Source organism: Colossoma macropomum, unplaced genomic scaffold, assembly GCF_904425465.1.
Source record: "Colossoma macropomum unplaced genomic scaffold, Colossoma_macropomum, whole genome shotgun sequence".
Lineage (NCBI taxonomy): Eukaryota > Metazoa > Chordata > Actinopteri > Characiformes > Serrasalmidae > Colossoma > Colossoma macropomum.
Window position 1 is genome coordinate 8,367,767 of NW_023494791.1, and position 23,245 is coordinate 8,391,011.

A 23,245-nucleotide genomic window follows, 5' to 3' on the forward strand; every position below is an offset into this window, starting at 1 on the left:
AAATTGCCTTCTACCCTATATTACTAGAGAAAAACCCCAAGCAATTAGCCAAAAGGGTAAGAGAATAGATCTTATACGGAGTTACACAGTGTACTCTACAATCACTGGTAGTTATCCTCCTCTTGTGGCTTCTTCTGGTATTGTCAGTAGCTTCAAAATGAAGACACCCAAAATACTGTCAATATTTTTACTGACCAATATTCCATCAACGAACAGCATAATAACATAATAGGACAAATCAGCAATCAGCATTTCATCAAAGGAAACAGCAAATCCTGAGAGTTATTTAATGCTGTAAAAACAGAAAGCACAACTTCTTATGCAGTTCATTCTTTTTTATATAATCATAAACATGCACCAGCTATACATTTTACTGAAGGGTTTAAAAAAGAAGCTTTAGCTTTATAAAAGTGTTTCCCACTTCCCGAAAAAACATGTTTTTGTGTGTTACTGAGCCAAACACTACAAATTATTTATGAAGTTTTTGTCATATTTTATTAGTGATTTCAAGTATGTTTTTGAAACAGTAACTTAACCTTCAGTTTCGAGCTTTTTAGTTTCTCCCTGTTAAAAGAGACAGGAGCCTGGTTTTGTATAGCTGGAAATAACTGCCCAGCGGTGCTGCAAAGATAAACCAACTGAACTCATAGTTCTAGTTCATTTTCCACCTGATTGAGATAACATGATTATAACCACAATTCTTTTATTTGTCTTTTTGGTCATTTAATGTCAATCTAATGCACTCACAAATGTTTACATTTACACAGAATCAGGAGTGACAAAGCTTCAAATTTTCTCTTTTGAGTGTGAAACTATGAGCAAAAACACTCGTTCTGTGGCCACTAGCATAAATGCTAACTGCTTTAGCTAGCTTATGTCACCTGCTTTAACTAGTTTATGTCACCTAATGGCGAACTTTCTACAAAGTAATAATTCTAAAAATAGTAATTAAGACATCAATATACCAACCTAGTTCACATTTTGAAGCTCGGGGTAAAGGATTTCTTTATTGTAGTTGGCTTCAGCTGCAAGTGTTACCAACGATGGGATGCCTCAGTGACATTAATACTACTTATAGCAGGTCTACCTGCTTTTGAAGACCCAACTTTAAGAAGCAGCAATTTGTTTTAAAGCAGTCAAGACTACCCTTGTAAAGAGTTAATGAATGGTTTAAAATTAATTAACGGTTATTAGCTTGTTATAACAGCTTGTTATGGTAAGTCATAACAAGCTGTTATAATACAAATACAAAGGGCAACAGTGAGCTGTTATGTCTGATAAATATGAATATCTGATGAAGTAGACAGGTTTAATGCTGACCGATGGAGAAGACAAAGCAATATAAGTAACCAGTGAGATCTGAGGGTTAACGGCATGAATGAATGTGTGCTCAGTATTAGGCAAGCAACAGGTTGCCCTTTTAATTATTACCCTTAGTTACTAAACTGATTCAATAACTCAGTATGGAATTGGTTACTTTATCTGCTTATGAATGATTATTAAGGTGTTTTTGGCCTAATTAATAATATTCATTAACTAACTATTCATAAGGGTAGTCTTATTGTAACTTAAGTACTTAATCACTTACTACTTCATAACTAAGTATTGAATTGGTTACTTTTTCTGCTTGTGAATAATTATTTAGTAGTTTGTGGACTAATTAATAACATTCCTTTACAAGCTATTTATTAGGGTAGTCTTAATGTAAAGTGGTACCAAAAAGTACCAAAACGACATCCCACAAGTACCCTGAGGTATAAAGTCTGGCTGCATCATCCCCTCGCTTCACATTAGCAACACAGAAGCCCTCCCATGCACTTCCTAGCCTCTGAGAAAGAGCAGCAGGTTTCCCCACTGTGCTTCGAATGGGTTTTCCAGCAGCCCATAACCAGCTCCAACCGTGAAAATCAAACATAGCCATAGGCCAAAGCTGCTGGTGGAGAGTAGAATGGAGAGCAGTGGCCCGCATGAGAGCCATGGAGCTTTACACATACACAAAATCATTATGCACATTCTGTTACCATCCAGGCTACGATACCTGCAAAGTTAAGAGCTTTTTTGTGGTTGGGCTGTGTTTTATCATAACAGTCCCTGTTTCAGTGTGAAATTATATGTTTACTCTTGAAACACAGCAGAGAGATCTGGCCCTCATGGAGCGCTTATCTGTTTCAATGAGCTCTTGTTAAAACTGTTCACTCTGTTCACTCAAACAAAGCAGACGCTCAAAGTATCCTCTTGACTGCTATACGGGCAAAACAGGAATTTAGCTGCTGCAGTGATTTTACACAGTGGAAACAGAAGCCTTCGCTTTTAATGACATGGTGTTATAGCACAACATTATTTTGGGTCTATTTCTTGTGGGTCTCAGATGTTTGCTCTAAGGAACCATAGCAAACATAATTAAAGGGGAACTCCAACAAATTTTAAAAATGTATGCATAATTAAATGATCAAGATAGGTAAATAAAGTCAGTCAGAGTGGTTTGATGTGAAATGCTCCATTGTAGAGAAACTTACCAAGTCAGAATTACTCACAGTGGTGCTGATAGGAACCAGACATCTGAAGAATTTAAGGCTTGTGAAACAGTGGTCAACCCTGGCCCTGGAGATCTACCTTTCCATGCACTATAGTTCAAATCACAATCTGCCACACCTGCTCCAGCTAATTAACTCCTTCAGAAGTCCTTGATTGGCTGGTTAAGATGCATTAGTGGGGACAACATGTTAAATACAGGTTGAAACTAAATGCTGCAGGAAAATAGATCTCCAGTAGGATAATTAGTGCCCACTGATCTAAAAGCTGAGAAAGTTTTTACATGCCTGATGCCTGAGACATTGTTTATAATACATTCTTAATAAAAGATGGCTCTTCAAGGGTTCTTTAGTAAAGAAAATGGTTCTATATAGAACCATGAACACTGAAAGAACCCTCTGAATGATTACAGAGCATCTTGGCATTATGAAAGTGTTCTTCAGATTGATGGAGAATGTGCTGTAGATGAATCTATATAGAACCTTTTTGGAAAGCGTTCTATATAGCACCAAAAAGGGTTCTTTTATTGTTACAAGCCTGACATCGTAACAATAAAAGAACTCTTTTTGGTGCTGTATGGAACTATTTTCAAAAAAGGTTCTATATAGAACCATCTATAGCACATTCTCTTTCAATCTGAAGAACACTTTCACAATGCCAAGATGCTCTGAAATCATTCGGAGGGTTCTTTCAGTGTTCATGGTTCTATATAGAACCATTTTCTTTACTAAAGAACCCTTGAAGAACTATCATTTTTAGGTGTGTAGTTTTGAGAGGGTTTTGGCTGTAAACATACTTTCAAATCTGTTCATGCTGGAGAGGTACAAGCAGTGTTAAGCAAATAGTATCTAAAGAACACTTACATTTTCACATTTAGCACTATTTTACCAACAGCACATAAAAACTCATAAGACACATGTAGGTTCACTGATAGTAAATAAAGTTGTTGTATTTGCATCATGGCTCTTGGTTCCTATCACCAACACTGTAAAAAAATAGTCAGTTTCTCTGCACTGTTAGAAATAAAGGTTCTGTGCAGGTACATTTTGCATTCATCAAGGTACAAACAATGTAAATGTACCCTCAAAGGTACAACAGTGGTTTTAAGGTCCTTTAATACATTTTTCCCAGGTTAAAAGTACGTATTTGTATCTTTTAATAACCTAAGGTTTGAAAACAGAACAATAAAATAAAAGGCCTGGAGACGAGACAGGGTGTGTGGAGTCAATACACTGCAAAAAATGATATCTTGTCAAGTAAATTTATCTTAAATATAGTCAATAAATCTAATATTTCTCCAGTTGAGCTCTTTGTAAGCTTATTTTAAGATCATTTACCTATTTCTAAACATTGTTTTTACTTGATAAGATTACCTAAAACAAGTAAGTAATGTCTAGAAATCAGCTAAATAGATTGTATAATAAGTGCACAAGCATCTCAAAATGTGAAATATTAGATATACCTGATCCGACCAGATTTGAGATCTTTTTACTTGACAAGATACCATTTTTTGCAGTGTACAACTTAGAAAATATAATTTCAATGGTTATGGTACAATTATGTTCCCTGAGTAAAGGTACTGAGATGTACCCTTGAGGGTACCACCCCAGTGAGAAAGGGGTACTGCCCCAGTGACAGTTTCGTACCCATACCATGTCTAAGAGTGAAGTCTACAATGCACCATTTCACATCAAACCACTCTGACTGCCTTTGATTACATCCCAGTGATTGAATTATGCAGCATTTTGTTACAAAACAGAGAAACTCTCTTTAAAAAGACTTTTTTAATCCAACAAAGCAGTGGCCCTCATGTTGTCTTTTGTCCTGGTGTCTGGGCTTGACGGATTTCCTTTGACACTGCGAGGCTTTGACTGCTGCACAGCCATGTCAGCAGGTGTTGTGAGGAATGAATCGTGCTGACCTGGTATTTCTAATGCAGGTTTGGTTCTTTGAATGAAATGCAAATGTTTTCCTCCACAGCAGGCTACCCATCATACTACCAGCCAGCAGGAGGTCCGGGGTCAGCAGACCATGACTTTTCTTGTGGCGCGTGATCACCACCGGCTGTTCTGAGGTCAGCTGTCTGCATCCTTGACAGGTCAGTGCAGCATTACAATTCCACCTTCTGACACTGTCTGTCAGACGAGGGGCCTCTAACCTGAACTAAGCAACCAAGCCTGAGGGAACTGATTCTCCCTTTTAAATGCTTAAGCACATTCAAAACAGTGTGGAAAAGAATCTTTATTTTATTCATTAACCTCCCTACTACACCTGAAGAGAAGAGACAAGGCCATTATCTCACACTGTACACTGAGAAAACTGTGAATGAAAAATTAAGGGAAAGGATTCAAATCTTTCTGAAACAAGACCAAGAACCTGAGCTCGTGTTTTGCTTTTCACGCCTTGTATTTGTCTTTTTCAAGATTGTGACAGGCTTTTTCTTTCTTTCCTCATTCAAGGGCAGCTCTGTGGTGTGGGAAATGCAGGCAAACACAAAGTAACAGTCGAGCCAGTGTTTCTCAGCGACTTTTGGCCAAGGCTCTTCGAGAAAAACACTCACTGATGACACAGTTCCACTGCAAAGCTTTGCATTCTGCAGAGCCTCTCTTGGCAATGGAACTTAATAGAACCCTTGACTGCCATCTGGTGCTAGTTTTTCACATCATGAGGTGTTGCAGTCTCAACAACAGAGCGCTGGCACAAAACATTGGCCCCATATTACCAAACCTCTCAGATTAATAGTGTTGATCTAGGATTTACCAATACCAAGTTTTTAAGCATCCTCCATTTTCAGAGGTGGATAGAGTTACTTAAAGCCACACTGCTGTCAAAGTATTGTTACTTTAATGAAATAACTTGCATGCAAATTCCAGGTTAGTCACTGCTTTTCATAGATGTAGATGTTCCCCTAATATCTTGGCTACTCGTTGAACCTGCTTGAATGCAAGAGAATTTTGAGAAACCTCAGAAAAAGTCTAGACTTCTTAAAATCCAAAATAAATCAATAAAAAAACCCAAAAGTACTTGAGGGCTACACAAAGAACTTGATGCATGGTGTTTTATAGAACTCAGCGAGGTAGTTAGAGGTTTCTGCAAGAGCTGCTCGGCAATTAAGGGTTCCTCCAGTTTGGAGTCATTTGGAGAACAGTAGAGGATATTTGAGGCACCTTTATTTTTTTAAAGTGTGCACATTCACTTTCCCACAGAAGACGGGCATATTTGTACCATTTCATAACTTTTTTTAGTGGAAAAATAAAATGAAAAGCTGACACTCAAGACAGAATGAAAGAAGTCAGTGCAACTTAAAAATATAACTGCTGAGGAATATGGTTCAATTATGTTCAGTACTGCACTGTCTGGTGCAAACACTTCGCCAGTTCCAAATGTGGCTGTGCCACCCAGTGACCACAAACACAACAGTGTACCCTATTGCCTTGCAGACAAGACGTTTCTCCCTGCTAGGATGCCCCTGGAGTTGAACCCCTCATGTGGTAACATGCTCATGACTGAATGCCGTTGGTTGTGGCAGTTGGGGGCAGTGAGAAAGGGTCCAGGCTGCTGGCTTGAGTGCGCATAGACAGGTTACAGGTTGTTCACCTGGTGTCACTTTCTGCTGGCGCCTCAGCACTGTGGTGAGCCGATACATTTGGGCATGGCTGCAGTTTTCGGATCCACTATCAAGGGGGCATTAGGTCAGTGTTTTCTATCTCGAATATTGCTTGCTCACATAGATGCTTCAGGCTTGCATCACTGTGGGCTAATCTCCTACCAAAGCAACCAGGTGACAGATTCAATATTGAGGTGGGATTCCTTTGTTCAAGTGTTCCATATTACTTGGCACTAATATGGCAAGGCTTCAGTAGATCTGTTGCCAGGGCAGACTCAACTCCCTGCCGTGTTTCCCTGTTGAATCTGCCCAGCCTGCTGGGCCTGGAGGAAGTAGCCTACACTTGGCTACTTGGATTATGCCTTTCCTCTTATGCTTTCCTTGAACCTGGAAACATTTCATTCAGAACTCACAAATTCAACCACATTGTTCTTATAGTAGTTGACAGTGGGATACCAAACCATGGTTTCCACTGCCTCCCTTGAAGGACTCACCAGGAAGGACCTCCTGTCGGTGGCCCTGAATCTAGGGACTGTGTGAGACACCCATGCTGGACTGTCTCCAATTTTGGCTGTAACTGTTTTGGCCAAAGCCGCAGCTAAGGAACTGCGAGCCAGCAGTCACAGAGGATGTTCCTGATGAGTGTGCAGTTAACTGGTGCATGTAACAAAGTAAACGTACCTAGCTTATAGTTCTGCACATTTTACATCATTTTCTGTGTGAAGTTCGGTTTTATTCTTCCAGAAAGCCACAGCAGCATGTAAACATAGTGGTTGCTCCTGAGATCTTATACCACGGAAGTCATGTGACACAGCCAGTAAAATAAACACCCTACTCACACGAAACTTTTCATCTTTCCTCTTCTCATAGTGGCAAGTCAACAGATTAGCCTCCTCTCATTGTTGGAGCTTCAGGACTCTTCCATGACTTTCAGGACTGTGAGAGGAACCACAGGCCCCTGACACTAACAGGTTCCACCACATGTTGTTCCATCTCTTCTATGCCACGTTGCCTTGATTGGCGGTGCACTAATGCTCTTGTGGCTGAATGCAATCAAATCCTCACAGCAATGTTCCAACAAGTTACTGCAGCAAGGGGAGGGAAACTTCTAATTAATACAGACACACGTTTGTGGATGAGCAGGTCTACAAACTTTTGGACTTATTGTGTATTAAAGTCAGTTAACTCAGTAATCTCCATGTCAACATTTAAATTACTTTGCTCCAGAGAGCTAATCCTTCTTTGTGCCTGTGACTATTTCAGCACTTAAATATCAATATTCCTGTGACTAGATGAAAATCTGCAGCCTAAACTTTTTATACATTTTATACATTTTATACATTTTCCCCTTTTTCCCCTTGTGTTCCACTCATAACATACATGTGATTTTATGTGCTAAGAACAGTCATAAGTAATATTTACACAACCATTTTCCAACCTCTGTTTATCCCTTACACTCAGTTTTTGTTTTTTTGTTACTGTGCCTTTAAGGCTGAAATACATTATGAGTACATTATTATTATCTCCAAAAAGGTAACTTTAGGGAAGACAAAAGATGGTTCTTTAATGATTCTTTGGATGGTGAAATAGGTTCTTTAGATTGATGGAGAATGTACTGTACATGGTTCTGTATAGACTTTTAAAAATGGTTCTATATAGCATCAAAAGGGTTTTTCTGTTATTATGATGTCAAGCTTGTAACAACAGAAGAACCCTTTTTGTGTGGTGCTAGCTATATAGAACCATTTTCAAAAAGGTTCTTTTTAGAACCTGTGTGTGAAATACCCCCCTGGTATTCGAGGGGTTCCATGTTGGCTGGCTACTAACTCACTCGCCATAGCGGTGCTTTTTAGTTTGGTAATGAGCTCTTCCACACGTTAACTGAGATCGTACACTTCTCTTTTGGCTTTGGTTTGAGAAATGAGTAACAATTCACTCTTTCCACCTATCTCTTGGGAAACTGGGCAAGATTATTAGATTTACAAATATCACTGCTGTCGGAACAAAACCTCGTATCTCCAAAATGGTAACTTTACAGGAGAAGGAAAAAACATACTTTACTTTTGATGTAAGTCATTCTGGGTCATTTCTTTTGGTCCATTCATCATTAAATTTACACACAATGTAAAGGGCAACAGGCATTTTCAAATAATGTCAAAAACTGAAAAATGACTCAAATGGAGATACAAGGTATGCTGTGGCATGTTATAAAGTTATCACGGCCATAGTTGCAGTTGCTAGGCCATGAAGGACCAACCGAGTGAACCAGTTTGCTACAGCGCCATCCTGAGGCAGAGCAGTGCTTCATCTCCAGTAAGTTAAGGATACCAAAGACAGAATCTCAATGACTGTAGGTGAAGCAGATAAACAATGACCTCTCCTTCTGTTTTTCCCTGACGGAGAGTATAAGGTCAAAATAAGGGTTTATTTTCAGGGACCCCCCCAGAATTCGTGATTCTGAGGCATTCAGGGGATCCAAGAGGTTAATTAAGTGGTCCCGGACCCAACAGGACCCCCTCTATTTCGCATCTTGTGTAGAATCATATACAACCATCAATCTGAAGAACCATTCAAGCATGAAATGGTTCTATATAGAGCTCATGGTTCCAAATAGAACCATTCCCTTTACTAACCTGCTTGAAAAAAGACTATTAGAACCATTAAAGGATTAAAACCTAATGGGTTTGCTTTGTGGATTGGCTTAATGGTTACAGTTACCATTAAAGTTCACTAGTTTCCTGAAGGACACCTTTAGATCCTATTAGGAAACCATGAGATGCATCTGGGATCAGTCTCAGAACACCTGTTAAACCATTAAGAGTCCTTGACACTGTGACATCAACCCAACAGGAAAACACACAATGCCATTAGTGGCTGTTGGACACCTCCAGGATCCCAACAGAAACGTTTCTATGGTTTCTGTGATTTTTTTTTCAGCAGGGTAAAGAACGCTTTGAAGAACCGTCTTGTTCGTGTGTATGTGAGGATTTCCATGGTATGGGATCTTTAACACACGGATTTAATGATGAGGGCTTTCCTCTTCATGGACACTGAGGTGAAGGCAGCTTAGTAGTGTTTAAACAAGGGTTCCTTCAGTCTCTACAGGGGTTTCTTCACTCTTTAAACGAGTTCCTTGAGTTTTTACACAGATTTTTTTCCCACCTGAGCTTCCTCAGTTCGCGCCATGCGTGGGGATTCCTAAGGATTACCCGGCGTGCCCCGCGGGAAAGATGGCGGTGTCGGAGAGGAGAAGGAGATAAAGTTTATCTCGGATCTCCAGCGCGGCTGCCTCGACCCGGAGATCGATATCGGCACTTCACTGGTTAGTCGAAGGCGGCTGGAACAGACTCGCTGGGCTTGAACCGCTTAACTGACGCGGTCGTTCGTTTTTGTTTCGGCGGAGAAAACCTGAAATAGTTGCGGCTCCTGACTGACCGACGCTAGCAAGTGTTAGCAGAGCGAACTGGTGCAGGAACAAAGTTTATCACCGCGGCTCGGAGTGAGAGAGAGTCCGCCGGGTCGGAGCGGGATTTCTGGGGACGACTCGTCACCGTTACCGTTACCCACAGCGCTCCCGACACGGAGGAGGTAAGAGCCGAACCGGATACGTGCTTGTGTGTCCAAAACTGGTCACCTGAAATGATTTTTATTCTCTGTCAGTGGCCCAGTCAGTGATAAACACACCCAGCAGATCAGATAACGTTTCGTTAGTTAGCCAGTAACGGCTGAGTGGACCGTACTGTACGGCTGGAAGGGTCATTTTACCACATTCACCTGTATTTCTGTCGATCAAAATCGAGTCGTTTAGATTCATAAACGTTGTCGTGGGTGGATGGGAAGTGCTAACGACGTGAACACTGATTTGGTTTCAGAGTCCGGTCTGAAGGGAAGAGAGTCAGGCTCACAGCCTTGGACGAGGCTGAAGTTGGCTTCTATTCGCCGGCTTCTTGTTCGAATTTCCCCGTTCCACCTTAAATGGTGGAACGTGAAGGTGTAAATGCTGCACCGTTTAAGGTGGAACGGAAAATTCGGACAAGAGGCTGGCGAATAGGAAGCCAGCTTCAACCTCGTCAGCCCTGAGGGCTGAGAAAATGAACCTGGAATATTTAACGCTACTAGCTTTGACATTGTTTCATAGCTCGTGCTTAACCCCCAAAACCAGTGGTCACTTTTTTGTTTTTGTTTGTTTTTGTGGAAAGAGGACAGTGATTTGGAGTAAATTTAATGTGCCTGTTTTACTGAAAGCTCAAAATAGTCACAAGTCCAGAATAATAACGGTGTCCAGATTTTTCCTTCACTCGGATTTAGCTGCACTGTTGTTATTGTTGTTATTTTTATTATCACTTATTAGTTTAGTTGTTCTCTGCTAATGCAGAGGTGCGTGTAAAGCAGTCAGATAGGAAGGTAGTTAATACAATTGATCGTGTAATTGATAGACTTTAATGATCGATATTCTAAAGAGTGCTTTATTTTTAGAGTTACTTTATGCTGAATTTGTCACCTGTCTGTGCTAAATTTACGCTCTCAATTCTGCACTTCTGATACGAATTAATCCCTGAGAATAAAGCGAATCGCTGTGTTTGGTCAGTTCTGAGGTCAGTAAATGTTAAAGGCTGAAGCCCAGCCTGCCTGAGCTTCACTCTGAGGAGTAAGTTGAGCTGCTTGTGTGTCTGTTTTGTGGGTAGAAATGATTTTTAGTGACACATCTGCACCGTAGTCGACGTCAGGCTTTGGTCTGCCGTCTTTAATCGAGCAAATGTGCCCTGTGTGTTGCTATTTTCGAAGCTCCCGTGTTCGTGTGTTCAACTAAATCCCAACGTGTGCAAAGTAGATCAGCGCGGTGACGTCACTGTCTGCCCCACGTAGCCCAGCGCTGAGGGGAGCTGAAATGGCCCGTGGTGTTTCAATGAATAATGCTCATCCTTAGCTCGTATGGCTCCTCGCTCCCTCTGACATCAGTAGAGTCTACTTAAAACTGGTTTGCAAGTTGTGCAGGCACCAAGTGCTGGAGTGTGTGGTAGTAAACGATGAATGGAGCTTGGGAAGTGCTCCAGCCAGTGATAGATTATAGGGTCTATGCTTTTTGTTTTGTTTTTGCATCTTTCCCAACATACATTTTTGTGCCCATTTGCTGGTAAACTGTTGCAACGTTGCCTTTATCAAGATTGAGACAGTGGTTTGTGTCCTTTCCATCAACCTAGGGCTGAAAGATTAACACTGTTTTCTTAAACTTTGAAAACATGGACCTTGTGATCTACCTGTGAATGAGATTAGTCAAAAAAAGCAATCACACACCCTTTTAGCGGTGAACAAAATGAGGATATTTGTTCATTATTATGGTAAATTCTGTTATTGTGATAAACTAACTGGCAGTCTGCCTTTAAGCCTCAACCCAGAAAAATTGTACATTCTGGTCTTCAAGGTAAAAGTATGAGGCCATGCAATTGTAGAAAATAATCACATCTGAAATTGCAGTCACAATCTTGGTTAGAAGAATTGCAATTAGATATTTTCCCCAAATCTTTCAGCCCTACGTCTACCCTGTGTCTTCTTTAGGATGTGGGAAGTGGGGGGAACCAGTAATGTGTCCGGAGTGTGATAGTGTTGTGGAACATAGCTTTCTGTTAATGCTTGTGCTGGCTTGGCTTGTGAGTCATCTTTTTCTGGCTGTCAGTGTGACCAACAATAAATATTCAACTGACGTTTAAATTCATTTAAATAAAAGCCCTGAGGGCTGGACCTGTGAGTACCCTCGACTTGCTTAAAGGGCCCATATCCCACATTTTTCATGCATCTTATTTTATCCACCCCGAGCTCCGCTGTTGTACATTTGTGTGGTTTTCTGTATCAACAAGAACACAGAGTGTCACTGATCAGAAGCACTGCTCTTATGAAGCATCCAAAGTTAGACTATTAATGGGGAATTTTCAAACGTGAATTTTGCTAAACGTGAGTAGTAGTTATGAGACGGGTCGGTGAAGTGTTATTCATTTTTACAAGACCGTTTCCTGACCTTTCTTTATCCCTTAGAATTAAACAGGCTACTGTTCTTATTGTACCTTTAAGACTGATATAGACTGATATTCCACCTTAAATGGTGCTGCAGTTACATTGTGGTGCCTGAGGCACAACAGTGCAACTGCTGCACAATTTAAGATGGAAAGGGAAATTCAAATAAGAAGCTGGAGAATGAGAAACTAACTTCAGCTTTGTGTTAAGAGTTGGGTCCAGGGAGTCACTGGTGGGTCCAGCATCCAACTGGATCCGTTATGTGTTTGGATCCGTGTGTTTTGGCATGTTTTTGGTTGTGTAGACTAAAGAGTGAGTGAGATGTTTTGAACCTTTAGCTGTACTTACATATTACATTAAACTCTTTATAAAAAAAAGTGGGAAAATGAGGAAAATTCAGTGGCCCATTATAGGTGTATTCAACTGGTTTTCAAATAATGTGTAATTCAATCATTGGGATGTCAGCAGAGTAAATCAGAGTCTTTTGATTTGTTTGTGGTAGAGAAATGTACCAAATCTGAGTTCTTTACAATGAAAGTGATGGCAGCCAGTTTCTAAAAAGCTTTTTAGCTGCTTTCCAAAACAACCAATGAACCTACATGTGTCTTTTGAGTGTTGATCATATAGTGATGAATCTGAAATAATAAGTTTTCTTCCAGGACATTTTTCGACTTACATCACCCTGCATGTACCCTATAAACATATCACTGCTGTCGGAACAAAATAATAACTTTAAAGAAAAAAAACCTACTTTACTTTTAATGTAAGTCAGTGGAACCAGACGTTTCTTTTAGTCCATTCATCATGAAACTTGCACACAATATAAAGGACAACAGGCATCTTCAAATTATGTCAAAAACTGAAAAACGGCAAAAATGGAGATGCAAGGTTTTCTTCCAACAGTGGCGATATGTTTTAAGCTAAATCCTTATCTATTAACTACTGCAAAACAAAGGGCCTCATTCACCAACCTTTCTTAAGAAGAACGTCTTTCTTAAAATCCACTTAGATTGTGTTCACAAAGATTCTGACATTCACTTCTTATTTGTTTTTTTCTTAGGTAAGAACAGAATCTACACACATTTAAGAGCACAAAGGTGTGAACAGCTGCGGTTTAAGAACACGCCATAAATCTGTTGTAGACTTTTTCTTAGGACCTTTATCAAAAACAGATTTAAGAAAAAACTAAGGAAGCTATTGGTAATTGAGGCCCAGTGTCTCAGGCATTAGGCAGAGTATTTGTAACCATTTTATTACATAAAATTGGAGCTTTTAGAGACGTTAAACTCTTCAGATGTCTGGTTCCTTTCACCACTGCTGTGATTAATTTCTTTAGATTTCTTTAGAAAAAATGTCTTTAGAAAAGAGTATTTCATATCAAAGCACTCTGATTTACTTTGTTTGCATCCCAACTATTTTATTATGCGGCAATTTTGAAAAATGACAGAATTCCCCATTAATGGTAAAGCCACATTAGAAGCATGCATTGATGGCTACATATACATGCACACAGAACCAGCGAAGGTCCAGACGTTCCTCTCTGTGCTGGAACACCCTTGATGCGAGGCAGCCTCAAGGGTCTGTCAGTACGACTCTACACCTCTTCTCATCCCACTCCTCCAGCTGAAAGTGTTACGCGATGGACACTCGCACACTTGTGCTGTGTCTCAGTATCTTAAGAGGCTTGTGGGTGGTGGGGGGGGGTTTGTGCGGGGCGCAGTGATATTATAATGCAGGCCCCCGTGGAGGTTTATCAATTAGGAAACAGGCAGTGTGAAAATGTTTATAGAGGGATTTATTGAAAGATTGTCAAGCAGCGACGCTCGTAGCGCAGCTTAGCTAAAGAGGGGTGGATGTGATGGGGTTTGTAGTCGGAGGTTGGGAGATGGTGGCTAAAGATAATTGCTGCGCACACAGCGTGCGTCTTTCCCATCCTGCGATCTGTGCGAGGTGTGAACTGATAAGTGATTTTAATCAGCTATTAGCGTCTTTTGCCCCCTTCCATGGTCTCCACATTGTCTGTGAGATTTGGGCGTTTGGAAAGAAGCGCACATTTGGTGATCCCCGTAATTGGAGCTTGTAAAACGGAGCGGTTCAGTAAACTGTGGAAATGAAATCTGTGCTGCAGTTTTGTGCTAATGAGGAGAGATCTGCCACAGGCGAGTGCACTTTGATGCACCATCCCGCCAGAATCATCTCACTTTTTAAGAAAGCAGCTGTTTTATTTATGTTTCTGAATAAAATGATTCAGAATGAGAATCGCAAATTCAGATGGTAGGAGGCCGGGTCATTTTCCACCAAGGCGAATCTGGAAGTAGGGATGTTTGATGGTGTCGGTGGATAATTGCTTGAAAAAAAAATATATATATTTTTTATGATTAGCAACATTGGACAGAGCCCATTTTCTCAAAAGCGCCTTAGCATCAAGATCATTTTGATTGATAGAGAGAGTGTTCAGTATGATGCTTGCTCTACCATTTAAAATCAACTTTGTGCAAAGATGATTTTGGGAAACCCAGCCCTGCTTGGAAGATTTGATCGATGTTTGATGATATATTTCTTTTTTTTTGACGTGTTTCTAGGAAGAACATTAGACAAGCGATTTATAATGTCTGTTTGTCTTGAGTATCGAGAGGAGGTACAACACCCAAAAACTTCTCCACTACACACCTGATATCTTTTGCAACACGACATCCTGTTTCATTTGTGGAATACAGAAAAAAACAGAAGCAGAAAGGAAATTCCCTGCTAGCTCACTGACGCCATGGTCTGTTTTTGAGATAATGAAAAAATTCCCTTTCTCAAACAACAGCACCAAAGTGTGAAACGAAACTAAAAAATAATGGAATTTATTGCCTTGGGTGACCACTTGTTCTCTGTTGTCGAGGATGTTTGACTTCGTGGCACGTACTGTAGCTTCACATACTTTAATAATTTTATTTATTTATTTTTCCAGTTTTTGATTTCCAGTTTAGACCAAGTGTGCCCTAAATTTCGGTTTCGACCAAAGGTTTTCATATTAGTGCATCACTAATATTAGTAAATATTGTATTTCTCCGTTAAGCTAATCCAGCTCCCAGTTTCTGATGATCTAAATCTTTATGTATCAGATGATATTTGTGAAAAGTATCAAATACACCACACAGATACTGTGTAGTGGGCATATTCAGGCGAGGCGGAAGGATAAATTTTGGTGTTCATAAATATTAAAGTAGACAACAGTAATGTGTTTGTAGAGAAGCTACAGTGTTCATGTGGTTTGCTTAAGAAGATTTGCAGGTCACTACTAGTGCATAGAGGACATGGAGTTTCCTGGTACTTTATGCAGCTCGGTCAGAAACAGGCCAGTAGCCTAACTACGGCTTTGTTGGTATTAATGTGCCATTTCTAAGCATTCTTCACATTCCCTTTAATGCTCTTATTCCCTCTGATCCACATTAATTATTTGTAGCGCTGCATGTTTGAGCAGCGCTGCTCTGAACAGGAGAGTCTGCGCTTTTCTGCTCTGCTCTGTTCGGAAGGAATGCCTAACAGTGACTTTCTACTGTTAAGTGTTTTACCAAACGTAGAAACACATTTTTTTGTGTCTGTGTTTTAACACTGGTGAAATCCACTCCAGAAAAGTAAAGGGTTTAGGTGACGTTGGTTTACTTTGCAAGAAGTCTACATATTATTCATTTTACTGCATTTGTTACTCTCTACACGTAAGTGTCACATTTCTCTGCAATGCTAATCCAGTAATGTTTAGTCCAGATTTGTGCATTTAATGAATGTTAATTGTTTTCAACAATGATGGTTGGAATAGTTGAACAGAGGTTCGCTCTTACGTCACGTTCCAGCTGGTTTAGTTTAACCTATGGTGGTACTGTCATTGAAGGTGTTCACTGCACCTACCCGTGTTTTGTGATCTGTCACACTCGGCAACCCAATCTGGGTCATTTCCATAACCCAGTGCAGGGTCACTGTGTAACAGAACACATGCTGAGTTAAACTGAACCAGCATTGCCAGGTTATGTGAATAACCCAACAGCCTGGGCTATAAGAGTTACTCTTATGTGATCGCTTTTATTTCACAGCACTGGGTTATTATGTCGACCAGAGGAGGATGGGTTCCCTTTAGGGCTGAAAGATTAATCGTTTTTATATCGAAATCGCAGTATAAGGCAATTTTCAAATCGCAAGAGCTGCAATTTTTTTTTTATTAAAGCCTACATTTCTTAAAAAAGTCATCACGGTTCTTAAAAAAGATGGTTCTTCAGTAAAGACAGTGAACCATAAACACTAAAAGACCCATTTTCATGCTTAAATCATTCTTTGCATGGCGAAGTAGTTCCTCAGAATGATGGAGAATGTGTTGTATGTGGTTCTATATAGCACCAGAAAGGGTTCTGCTATTGTTACGGTATCAAGCTTGTAACAGTAGAAGAACTTATTGGTGCTATGTAGAACTCTTTTCAAAAGGTGCTGTATAGAACCATGTACAGCACATTCTCCATAAATCTGATGAACCATTTCACCATGCAAAGAACTTTTTAAGCATGCACATGGGTTGTGGAGTGTTTATGGTTCTGCATAGAACCATTTTCTTTACTAGAGAACCCTTGAAGAACCATGGTTTTTAAGTGTGTACATTAGCAAAAACATTGAAGTTTTAAGAGGGGAAATTGAGCCTAATAAGAGCTTGTGAAATGCCTGTGGATGAGTTAGACCAATCAGAGGCAACCAAACCTCCATGTGTTGTGACATCACAACCACAACTTACTGGCAGTCTGGCACACTCTGTTCAGGGGTCGAGCCTCAAGCTAGAAAAAGGTGGTTATTCTGGTCTTCTTGGATAAAATAAATCAGGCCTGAATCTCAATTTATAAAATATCGCAATTTAAATTGCAGTCACAATATTAGTCGGAATAATCGCAGTTAGATATTTTCCCCAAATCGTTCAGCCCAAGTTCCCTTTTTGAATCTTGGTTCCTCTTAAGGTTCCCTCCTCTTGCTCTTAGGGAATATTTCCTTGCCACTGTCGCCATTGGCGACGATCTTGTGGGATGGGAACCAGATTTTTCTGTAAAGCTGCTTTGTGTTGACACCTGTTGTAAAAAGCAAATAAACTTTGACTTGACTAAGTTTTTTGTCTTTGGTTTTAATTGCTATTTCTTGCAATATGTACTATTTAAAGGCAAATACTTATTAGTCTAATGTGAATCCTAAAAACAGAAGCACTGCTTAATGATGAAAGCTGTTAAAATCAAACCGTTATTAGTTTCTGAGCTGCTTCTTTGCATGTGTGGATATTCTGGCATGTTTTTTCCCGCCTAAAAAAAAGATGACAAAAGTTAGAAAAATACTTAGACACATAACAAAACACATCACAGTCAGTTTCACATCATAGCAAAAAGTTTATAGTGTAGTTTTTACATGAAATAAATCGCCCTCATTTGGTTTCACTTAACAGTAGTTGTTAAACGGCTCTCACTGTGAGTATTTTATAGACGTCTGCTTACAGGTTCATTCATGCCTGATGAAGTTGTTTAGTAGACTCTGTTCTAATCATCTTTCTCACGCCCTGTTGTGGTTAATTTTTGAACCCTTTGGCTGGGTTTGTTATTGTGCCAGCCATTAACCCAGAAACTAGAAGTGTGCAGGTACTCAAGTAGTCGGTTAACCATTCGAGATGCCAGTATTTGAATACTGACATTACAATTTGGGTATTCATTGCGTTTCACAGGAAGGTGGAGAAAATGTACAGACCAACGATTCAGTGAAATGTGGATTTTATAGTTTAACAGAATTGTAAAAGGTAAAGTTTTGCTTGTTTTTGTATATTACTTTTACATATTTTGTCTTGTATATTATAGTATATTATAGTATAGCAAAATACGAGTGCCTTAATGTGAGCACATTGCCAAGGACGCATTGTTAAGGATTGTTATCTCTAAAGAAGCCAGGCTGATGTTAGATCAAGAAACAGTTCAAAAGTATTTCTCTTACAAACTAACATGTTGGCACATTGTCCACTGAAGAGGGGAAAAACACCTGTAGAAGACGATAACTGCTATTACCTGTAAGCTCATGAGGCAGCCTCTGTTATGTTACTCATCCAAAATGTAAACCTACGTTTTTTCCTGCTAATTTTGAATAATAAAACAGGTTTTGAAGTGTATGCCTCTGCATAATGCTAGTTTGTTGTGCAACCAAAATGTTTTTCTTTGTTTTTGCTGTTGTTTTTTTTTTTCTCTCTGTGGTGAACCAGATATCTGTTCATAAACTCTTACAGATACATGAGTCTCAAAATTAGTCTGAAGGCACATCCCTGTCAGAAACTACCCAAAAACTACTCAGCACTGTGGAAATTACCCACCACAATGACTCAACACAACAAACAACCCTACGGTTTTTAGAGTGAGGCGGCATTTTAACGTTGTTTAAGTCTGAAAAAATGAATGTTTTTGTTGAAATGTTATGTTGGAATGAAGGGGCTTCCTGACTGAACATAGTGGTGAATTGTTAGTGGCGGACATAAAATGCTGTCCTGTTAATAAGTTCAGCCCAAGCATTCACAGGGTCACAGTTAATTTGGATGATCCCCTATAGATGACCTACAGATACTTATATCATTAACAGACTTTGTGGTGATACTCAGTTGATTATCAACAACGTTATGGTTAGGGTTGGGTCTAGGAGTAGGTGTAGGTTTTGCCTTGAGGTTAGGGTTAGGTTTAAGGTTTAGGGATAGACTTAATAGAATCTTTCACACACAACTTCAGGTTCAGTTGCATTTAGTAGATGTTTAGTTGAATGTTAGTTAAAAACAGACAGATGCTTCGTAGATGCTCAACAGTGGACCATCCAAATGAAGTGTCACATCAACAGTGGCTGAGAAGACCCAACGAACTGTAGGTAAAAAAATGAGCTGCAAAAGCAGGTGACACTAGGGCTGAACGATTTGGGGGAAAATATCTAATTGTGATTTTTCTGACTAATATTACGACTGTGATTTAAATTGTGATTATTTTCTATAAATTAGAAAAATTAATTAATTAATTAATTTAATTTATTTAAACCAAATAGACCAGAATATCCACTTTTTCTAGCTTGAGGCTTAACTCCTGAATGTAGTGTGCGTGATAGCCAGTAAGTTTTGGTTGTGATCTCACAACACATGGGGGTTTGGCTGCCTCTGATCAGTATAAGTTATCTATAGGCATTTCACAAGCTCTGTGTTATTAGGTTAAATTTTACAAAACTTAAGACAACATTTTTGAAAATGTATGCTATAATTTAAAGTTGCAGCTCTTGCGACTTGGAAATTCCACTCAAATTGCGTTTTTGGAAAAAATAAAAAGTTATCTTTCAGCCGTAGGTGACTTTTTCATCAAAAAGACAATGTGCACCGCGTTTTTAAATGCTCTGCAAAATAATAAATGTGTTGCGAATTGATTGGCACTCTGCAAACTCAAACATTTTTTCAGGGTCTTGTCGTAAGAATCAGCTAAAGGTATGTTCATGTATGATTTTAGGATTTATTTATTTTTTTAAATACTTTGTATTTACTTTTGACTTCACTTTAGAGTCTGTGATCAGTCTCAGTGCCAAATTCAGCATCTTTTTAATGAAGATGGACGATGAAACCTGGCAAGCTTTGTTGGTAATTAGTTGGGTTAAACTGGCAGTAATCATAATGGAAAGACTTTCACAAATACAACCATATATGTTGTTTGTTTGGCTGTATTTAACCGTAAGACTCCATGCCAAGTTTCATAAACATTTGTATTGAAGAGCAGCAAAAATGTCCTGAAACTTTAGCAATAACTGCACTAACGGGCACATAGTTATGTCTTCATATGCTGTTGCACTCAGTGTTGTGTTGTTTTTTAGGGCTTCCATGCCTGCATGCAGGTTCTTTGAATGGGAGGGGTATTGAGTCATCAAGGCTGTGTGGAAGCATTTCTTTTCACCGCCGTGCCCCCGTTTTGGTGGAATGCTCTTCAGTAACCGCCATTCAATTCTTGTGCAAATTTGCCCTTCTGCTGCCTGCTCTCATTGTCAGCCTGTCAGGACTCTGTTTTATTTGTTTGCTGCTTGAATCCAATTATGTGCGACCTGCAATATAGCCGTGCCTTTTCTCTGTTGCCATCGTAGTTTCCAGCTACCACCTTTAGAATGTTTTCTCAGTTCAGATCATGTTGTTTTAGCCCCTTGTCTAGACTTCAGTGTTTGGCTGTGGTTTATCATTATCTCGGTGTGCTGGTGTCTGTTTGTCCTAGAAAAGGCGAAACGTGACTTTGTCTTGTGAGAATAAAGGTTCTTCTAAGAATTGTACAAGTTAAATTCTGGGAGGACTTTGGTCTTTGAGCTTGAACATTTGTATTTTGGTACTTTATTAGATCACGTAATACACTGTTATGGGGAAATCTTATCTCCAGCTCTGCCCTATGTGTCACAGTTACAGGACGTGGCAGTAATAGACATGAAATCCATCCAAACAGAACGAGCGCTACTAACAGTCATCTGGCGTAGGTGGCTTGAGACACTTTTGATTACAAACACAAATGCAAAATTTGACCTGATGTACATAAGTGTAGAGGTACATGCTTACCTGGTAACAGCTAACCAGATTACTGTGGTAATAGCCCCCAATAATGGTTAAAAACTCCTACCGCCACTTTAAGGAAACTGCTCTTTTTTCAGTTTCATGAAGCGCACAGCAAGACAGTAGTATTCCTACAAGGGCTGCACAATAAGTCATGGTTTATCATTATCGCAATATGAACGCCTGCAATAAACACATCATTACAGGCTGCGATAACAGAACAAATACAGATCAAATTAGATTGCACAAGTTAGGAGTGGTTCCCTGCACTGGGCTTGAACCCTGCTCTCCCGCAAGGAGAACGAGTAACTTAACCATTACGTATTCACCGATCAGACATAACATTATGGCCACATCCTTGTTTCTACGCTCATTGTCCATTTTATCAGCTCCACTTACTATATAGGTGCACTTTGTAGTTCTACAATTACAGACTGTAGTCCATCTGTTTCTCTGCATACTTTGTTAGCCCCCTTTTACCCTGTTCTTCAGTGGTCAGGACCCCCATCGACCCTCGCAGAGCAGGTACTATTTGGGTGGTGCATCATTCTCGGCACTGCAGTAACACTGATGTGGTGGTGGTGGTGGTGTGTTAGTGTGTGTTGTGCTGGTCTGAGTGGATCAGACACAGCAGTGCTGCTACAAGGTGTGTGAACAGTAACAAGACACACACATGCACAGCTCTAAAACTACTGTGTCCTGAGCTACTAGCCTGGAAAAATGTATGTATGAAGCAGTAATGGCTACTGTCGTAGTAAACATGCACCGTCATAAGAAGCTTTTAAGGAATTAAATATTTATTAGTATTGTAGGCCAATATGGAAAATAAAAATATACTTAATTTAAAATTTATTTGTGTTTGTAGCTTGAAGATGCGTACAGGGAATCCTGACAGTTTTCAGACTGAAGTATCTTATGGAACTCACTCGCGTTTTGCAGACTACAAATTTTCCACTAGTGTGCGCCATTACAGCCAAATAGCTTTGGACATTTCATATGAATTGTGATTCACATCAGTGATGCTGTGTCCTTGCTGAGCCTTACAGTGCACAAAAACGTGCTTGCAGTTCTGATGCATAAAAAAGCAGAGTGAATCATGCTTTTGTATTTTTTTCTCTATTTGCTTAAAGAAGAGGCCAGTTAGATTTTTGTTTACACAGTGAAAAACTTCACTTGCAGCATATCTAGTCATAGGCATAATAATTTATCACTTCTTACACTGTCGTCATGATATTCAACAGCTTTACTGATATTTGCGTTTTATGTCCATGTTGTGCAGCTCTAATTCCCACACATAACTGAGCTTTTAAATGTCTGGTGATTTCCTACATTAATGCCATATTTGTTGTTCCTAACATAGATGATATTGTTGTTGAGCTACGCTGGTTGAATGTGCCGTGAATGTGTACATTTTAGGACATCCTCAGACCACAGCGTCGGGTTTTCAGGCAACATACAAAACAGCTTCAGGTCGACATCAGGTAAAACGGCCTCAGACAAAAAGACGTCACGCTAAGCGCTCTCGAAAGTGCCTCGGACAGTACAGTTTGTGTGACATTTGCAATTCCTTACTTAATTACTAGAAAAATTGCAGTTTAGTAACCAGTTTAAAACTGAAACCATAGTACAACCACAGTTTTACTGAGCTGTGCTTTTTATTTGACAAACATTAAAAGCCCATATTTTACACTTGTATTGTATTTTATTGTTTCTTTGAGGTCCACCCATAAGGTTTGTTTGGATTTATGTACCAAAGAGTCATAATTACTTTTACATGACTGTTTTTCAACCTCTCTTTATCCCTTAAACAGGCTGTTTTTTTACTGTGCCTTTTAAGACTGATATATGTAAATGAGCTGTGCTCTTACTTGGCTGCCCTTAACTGTGTCTCATTCAAAAAGAAGTCTGGGCTGAAATGGGCGGAGCTAAACTGCTGCAGACAGCTGTGTTGGATTTTGTGATTTCGGGCTGTTTTTGCAGCTTGATGTCCATATATGGACAGCTGTGTGGACTGGAGAGTGAACAGTACATTTTAAAATTTTCATAACGTTTATTTCAAAAAGTAATGTTTTCGATAAAGTTGCACAGTATCTGTATTTGCTCCTGCGTCAACTTCAGTGTTAGGGACCATCTCAAAATTACCCAGAAAAAAATTGTTGCTACAATGTAATTAAGAAATAGAGCACGAGAGGGAGGGTGTTACTGCAAAATAACATCACGGCTATGATGGTCTACAGCATGGTGTAGATCATCACAGCCGTGATGTTATTGGCGATAACACACTCCTCGAGTGTTCTATTGCTTTTATACAACAGTTAAATAAATAAAGTAATAAATTAATAAACTGGGCCGTGAACGCGGGCGTTTAATATGTTTCAATGTTCGCAGTTCCTTCCGCCAAATTATAGTTCCTTAACAAGCAGCTTGTTGCTACGTCGGAGTAACGGACTCCGCTCACTCGCTGCACAGCCGGCAGTTCGTTCTCCAGCTCCTTACATAGACCAGCT

At 39.7% G+C, this 23,245-nt stretch overlaps 1 protein-coding gene across 3 annotated transcripts in view; it reads left to right on the top strand.

The window, feature by feature from the left end:
• tjap1 (tight junction associated protein 1 (peripheral)) overlaps nucleotides 1-23,245 on the top strand; it is a 136,046-nt gene that overhangs the window by 24,022 nt on the left and 88,779 nt on the right. For 2 of the 3 annotated variants that reach the window (XM_036573770.1, XM_036573772.1), the window contains exon 1: nucleotides 9,257-9,727. The gene's annotated coding sequence lies outside the window, so the exon portion shown is untranslated. Of the gene's footprint in view, nucleotides 1-4,512; nucleotides 4,631-9,256; nucleotides 9,728-23,245 lie in introns of those variants that run through there. The other variant, XM_036573771.1, reaches the window with a different exon arrangement.